Raw genomic sequence first — 6,816 nt, 5'->3', positions numbered from 1 at the left:
CCTGAAGGAGACGACCTGCTGTGCAAGCGTGTAGGAAACTGAGATCCACAACCAACCAGTCCCCAGTCAGCCACATCCACCTAGACCCTGGGCCTTCAGACTGTGTATCTCTGCCCACTGCCCCTAGCCCTATCAGAAGTGCACTTTCTTATGTTTCTACCAGAAGTGCACTTTCTTATGTTTAAATTATTATTTAAAATCCTTGAGGATGTGATCTGGCTAACTCCTTCCTTCCTTCCTTCCTTCTCTCTTTCCTTGCCTCCATCCTTCCTTGCCTCCATCCCTTCCTTATCCCCATTCTCTTATCCTTCCTTTCATCTTGATCCATTTTTGCTGATTCTCATCTTATCTGGCTGATGGACAGCAACCCTTGACAAATGCTTGTTGAAATCATTGCCACAATCAAGATAATGAACATATCCATCACTTCCAAAAGCTTCCTCATTCTCCTTTAGAAATTCCATCCTCACTCCCCTCTCCAGGCAACCACTGAACTACTTTCTGACTCAAAGATAAGTTTGCATTTTCTAGAGTTTTTAATAAAAGAAATCATACAGTAAATACTGTTTTTTACTAGCTTCTTTAACTCAGCACAATTACTGGAGATTTATCATGTTGTGTATATCAATATTTCTTCCTTATTGCTAAGTGTGACTCCATTATATGGATATACCACAGTTTATTAATTCAGCTATTGAGGAACATTTTGAAGTGTCCCGTTTTGGAGCTATTAGAAATAAAGATGCTCTCAGCCTCCATGTACAAGTCCTTGTGTGAACACATGCTTTATTTCTCTTAGGTAAATGGATCGCCTGAGTCATGTGAAAGTTGGGTGTTTAACTTTCTAAGAAAGCACCACAACTGTTCTCCAAAGTGATTGCATTAGTCAGAGCTCTCCAGAGACGCAGAGTCAATAGGATGTGTATATACAGAGAGATTTATTTTAAGGAGTTGGCACACATAATTATGGAGGTTGGCAAGTCCAATATCTTCAGGGTAGGTTGGCAAGCTGGAGACCCACCCAAGAGCCGATGCTGTAGTTCAAGTCCAGAGGCCATCTGCCGTCAGAATTCCTTGTTGCTCAGGAAAGTCAGTCTTTTGTTCTAGTTGGGTGTCCTAGTCTGCTCTGCTGCTATAATAAAATACTATAGATGGGGGTGCCTTAAAAAATGAATCTTTATTTCTCACGGTTCTGGAGGCTAGAAGTCTGAGGTGCTAGCATGGTGGGGCTCCAGGGGAAGGCCCTCTTCCTGGCTTGTAGATGACTATATACTTGCTTGATCCTCATTTATGGAAGAAAGAAAACTCTCATGTCTCTTTCTCCTCTTCTAAATCTCATCATGGGATAATCCAAATCTAATTACCTACCAACGGCCCCACCTCTAGGACCATCACATTGGAAGCTAGGGCCTCCATATGTATATTTTGGGGAGGACGCAAGCATTCAGTCCAAAACATCAGGACTTCAACTAATAGGATGAGATCCATCCACATTATGAAGGACAACCGTTTCTACTGAGAGCCCACTAATTCAAATGCAAATCTCATCCCAAAACACACCCACAGAAACATCCAGTGTAATGTTTGACCAGACATTTGAGCACCACGGCCCAGCCAAGTGGACACATAACATGAACCATCACAAGTCCGCCCCTTGTCACCTTGACACTCACACATCTCTTCAAAGCATGATTAGTCTCCAAATGAAGACAATAACAAGACCATACTTCCTTCTAACATAACTCACGTTGCTGTTTGAATAATTAGATGCTGCATCTGGGGGAGACAGTTTTAGAATTTTGTCCACCACAGATGACTATTTCAGCACCATTGGTTGAAAAGATTAACTTTTCACCATTGAAATACCCTGGCCCTTTTGTCAAATATCAATTGGAAATGTACTCATAGAACCATTTCTGAACCCTCCTTTCTGTTCCATTAATCTAAATTTCTATCTTCATGCCAACACTACACTGTGTTGATTACTGTGGCTTTATAACAAGTCTTGACTTCATGCAGTATAAGTCCTAAACTTTGCTTTTTCTTTTTCAAAGGCAATTTTAGGTCTTTGACATTTCCATAAACTTTAGAATTAGCTTGTCAATTTCTAAACAAGGCTACTAGGATTTTCAATGGATTACATTGACTCTATAGATCAAAGGAGGAAGAACTGACATCTTTAAAAGTTCGAATTTTTTCAAAAAGTTTGAATTTTTGATTCATGAACATAGTATATCTCTTCTTTTTTTAAAAAATTCTTCTTTACTTTCTCACAGCAATGTTCTGTAGTTCCAGTGTACAGGATTCCTACATCTTTTATTATTTTGAAGTATTTCATATTTTTACTTTTTTTTTTTTTTGGTAGGGGGAGGTAATTAGGTTTACTTATTTATTCTTAATTTATTCTTAGAGGAGACACTGGGGATTGAACCCAGGACCTCCTGCATGCTAAGCATATGCTCTACCACTTGAGCTATATCCTCCCCAGTATTTCATATTTTTGATGCTATTGTAAATGCTGTTGTTTCTTCAATGTCAATATCTGATTGTTTATTGCTAGACTATGGATATATAATTAATTCTTTTGCACATTAGCCTTGTGTTCTTGCTTAACTCACTTGTTGGTTCTAGCAACACTTTGTAAATTCTTTATGACTTTCTATGTACATGATCTTGTCATCTATGATTAAAGATAAATTGACTTCTTCTTCCTTTCCAATCTGAATGTCTTTTAATTTTTTCTTATGTTATGCATTGGCTAGAACTTTAGTACAATGTTAAATAGTGAGATCAGACGTTCTTTCCTTATTGCCGATCTTAGGGGGAAACATAGAGGTTTTCAGCAATAGGAATTATGTCAGCTGCAGGGTTTTTGTAGATAACCCTTTCTCAGGTTGAGGAAGTTCCCTTTTATTTCTGGTTTATTATTTATAGTTCTAGCTGGGACTTTTAAATCAGGAACAAATGTCTGTTTTTGTACCAATACCATGCTATTTTGATTACTGTAGCTCTGTGGTATTGTCTGAAGTCTGGAAGAGTTATTCCTCCAGCCTCTTTATTTTTCTTCAGTAGACCAATGGAACAGAATAGAGAGCCCAGAAATGAACCCACAAACTTTTGGTCAACTAATCTTCAACAAAGGAAGCAAGAATATACAATGAAATAAAGACAGTCTCCTCAGCAAATGGTGTTGGGAAAACTGGACAGCAGCATGTAAAGCAATGAAGCTAGAACACTCCCTTACACCATACACAAAAATAAACTCAAAATGGATCAAAGACTTAAACATAAGACAAGATACAATAAACCTCCTAGAAGAAAATATAGGCAAAACATTATCTGACATACATCTCAGAAATGTTCTCTTAGGGCAGTCTACCCAAGCAATAGAAATAAAAGCAAGAATAAACAAATGGGACCTAATTAAACTTACAAGCTTCTGCACAGCAAAGGAAACCATAAGTAAAACAAAAAGACAACCTACACAATGGGAGAAAAGTTTTGCAAATGAAACTGACAAAGGCTTGATCTCCAGAATATATAAGCAGCCCATACTACTTAATAAGAAAAAAACAAACAACCCAATCCAAAAATGGGCAGAAGACCTAAACAAGCAGTTCTCCAAGGAAGAAATACAAGTGATCAATAGGCACACGAAAAAATGTTCAATATCACTAATTATCAGAGAAATGCAAATCAAAACTACAATGAGGTGTCACCTCACACCAGTCAGATTGGCCATCATTCAAAAGTCCACAAATGACAAATGCTGGAGAGGCTGTGGAGAAAGGGGAACCTTCCCACACTGCTGGTGGGAATGCAGTTTGCTACAGCCACTGTGGAAAACAGTATGGAGATTCCTCAAAAGACTAGGAATAGACTTACCATATGACCCAGGAATCCCACTCCTGGGCGTATATCCAGAAGGAACCCTACTTCAGGATGACACCTGCACCCCAATGTTCATAGTAGCACTATTTACAATAGCCAAGACATGGAAACAGCCTAAATGTCCATCAACAGATGACTGGTTAAAGAAGATGTGGTATATTTATACAATGGAATAGTATTCAGCCATAAAAACAGACAACATAATGCCATTTGCAGCAACATGGATGCTCCTGGAGAATGTCATTCTAAGTGAAGTAAGCCAGAAAGAGAAAGAAAAATACCATATGAGATCGCTCATATGTGGAATCTAAAAATAAATAAATAAATAAATACAAAACAGAAACAGACTCATAGACATAGAATACAAACTTGTGGTTGCCAAGGGGGTGGGGGGGGGGAAGGGACAGACTGGGATTTCAAAATGTAGAATAGATAAATAAGATTATACTGTATAGCACAGGGAAATATATAAAAGATCTTATGGTAGGTGGCAGAGAAAAAAATGTGACAATGAATATATATATGTTCATGTATAACTGAAAAATTGTGCTCTACACTGGAATTTGACACAACATTGTAAAATGATTATAACTGAATAAAAAATGTTAAAAAAAAATTTCAAAAAAATAAAAGTTATAAAAAAAAGAAATAGAATATGCTTTATAACCTTAAAAAAAATCAGGAACAAATGTTGGACTTTTCATGTAATTTTCTACATATTGTTCAGAGATGACCAAAAGGTATTTTTTCTGCTTGTTAATATTGTGAATCACATTGTTATTCTCAGAAATAAGAAGGAATAAACTATATACATATATGCAATAACTCAAATAAATCTCAAAGACGTTATGCTGAGCAAAAGAAGCCAATCTCCAAAGGCTACATACTGCATAATTCCATTTATATGATGTTCTAAATGCTTTAACTACTTCTTGTAGGACATTCCTCTCTGACAACACCAACATTACAACTTATGGCCAAAGGATTTGCTCCCAGTTATTTTTCCTTTGACTTTTTGTTGTTCTGTTTGTTTTTATTTTTTGCTGTATATTTTCCCCATCTCTGTATATACTGAATGACTAGTTCTGTACCATTTGCAAAATAGTCCCACTGCAGGAGGTCCAAGGAGAGTGTGAAACTGCCTCTCCTCTGTGGGCCTGGATTCTGGCCCCAGTTCTGCTGTGGTGATAGTGGGTGCCCCTCCACACGTTACTAGCAGCTGTGAGGGCAACACCAACTGGAGGGAACTTGGCATCAGGGCATGACAGGCTGGGCACTACTTCTCTGTACCACCTAGAAATCATTACTCATAGGTAAGGAATGTGGCAGCTTGCCTTCTGAGGAAACGTACCGCCCAAACATTTTCATGCAGATCATTCAATATGTTGCATGGGATTTGCTGAGTATGTCTAAGAAAAACATCTACATTTTCCTGGAAGGTATTACAATTCTCGCATTTGAAATGCAATCATTTGAGAACCTTGAGGGACTCTGATGATGTGTTAAAAGACAGGCTACAGCATCCAGGGCACATGCAGTAGTAACAAGCGCAACCTGGACCCTGAGACAGGTTCACGTGAAGGCTTCGGTACTGCTGAAACATCACAAAGAGCTGCACTGGATTCAGAACAGACGTGGGCCGTGATGTCAGAAGCAGCAAGGCAGTTTCTTCAGGGACAGACATCAGTGAGTGTTAACTTCAGCCTGCCAGTAAGTAGTGTTGATAGGTCACAAAAATAAATAAATAAAAGTTTGGTTTAATTCTTAAAACTAAAAAAAAACAATAAACTCACACTGAGTGTTATCAGCAATCTGCCGCCATATGCATTTTCTCCTCTTTCTCCCGACCCATGGGTGGGACGGGCTGCTGGTCAGCTGAGGGGCTTTGAGAATGGAGACATGCAGTCCCGGTGCTACCGGGGACCGGCGGGAAGCCTGGACTGATTTTGGAAGAATTTGTTCTCTGTCCCTGGATCCAAAGACTGGTGTCTCCTCCTCATGGGAAAAGGCAAAAAAGGTGGAAGGTGGGCTGGTGCCTCCTGTGATGGAAGGACAAGAGGCCAGAATTGCTGGGGGAGCAGCTGCGTTTCCACCAATGGTGATGCAACATGGCTGAGTCTCCCCTTTGGCTGAGCGGTGAGCTCTGAGGCATCAGGGCTCAAGCTAAAGGAAGGCTGCCTTCCAGGGTGAGGCGACTCCAGCAGAAAGGGTGTGTGGGGTGTGTGGGGTCTGCTGCTGCCCCAGCAGAGTCAGCACTGGGGTGTCTGCCACAGGCAGGCACCAAGCCCAAGTATCAACAGCACCAGCCAACACCGCCCTCATCCCTTCCCTCCCCTCCGCCCAAACTCAAGAGGCACACTGGAGGGAAAGGTGGAGCAGGAGAGAAAGACAGCCCAGCTGCTGGCTCCAGGTCTCTGAGCCAGCTGGGGGCAAGGGGAGAAGCTTCAAACTGGATACAAGATTACGTTTGGATTTAAATTAGATGGAAAATGAGACTCTGTCTGAAAGTACCTGGGAAAGTGAAGGAATCTGCCGAGAGTTCCTCCAGACTTGGAGGAGGGAGACTGGATGGAGGAGGTCTGGAGGACAGTGGTGTCTGTACGAAATTAAGTTAAACCCCGTGCAGAGCGTCCCCACTCCCGTACCTGAGCAGTGTGTACAAGGATGTGCTGGGATGATGATGCCCTCAGCTCTCAAGGCAACTGGGTGAGGCCTGGAGAAGGCAGGCCCCCCGGGGCTCAAGTGTATAGATCTCCTTGGCCACGATACAGCTACCACTTTCTACATGCACCCTATCAGAAACGCTGCTTGTTGTTCTTTCAGCAAACTGGTTACAAATGGCAGGAAGCAAGCCATTGATTGGGCTCACCTAAGGCCGTGGGCTCACCTAAGGCCGTGGGCTCACCTAAGGCCGTGGGCTCACCT

Source organism: Camelus dromedarius, chromosome 34 (assembly GCF_036321535.1).
Source record: "Camelus dromedarius isolate mCamDro1 chromosome 34, mCamDro1.pat, whole genome shotgun sequence".
Taxonomy (NCBI): Eukaryota; Metazoa; Chordata; class Mammalia; order Artiodactyla; family Camelidae; genus Camelus; species Camelus dromedarius.
The sequence above is the reverse complement of the archived record's forward strand: the minus strand, read 5'-3'. Positions refer to the sequence as shown.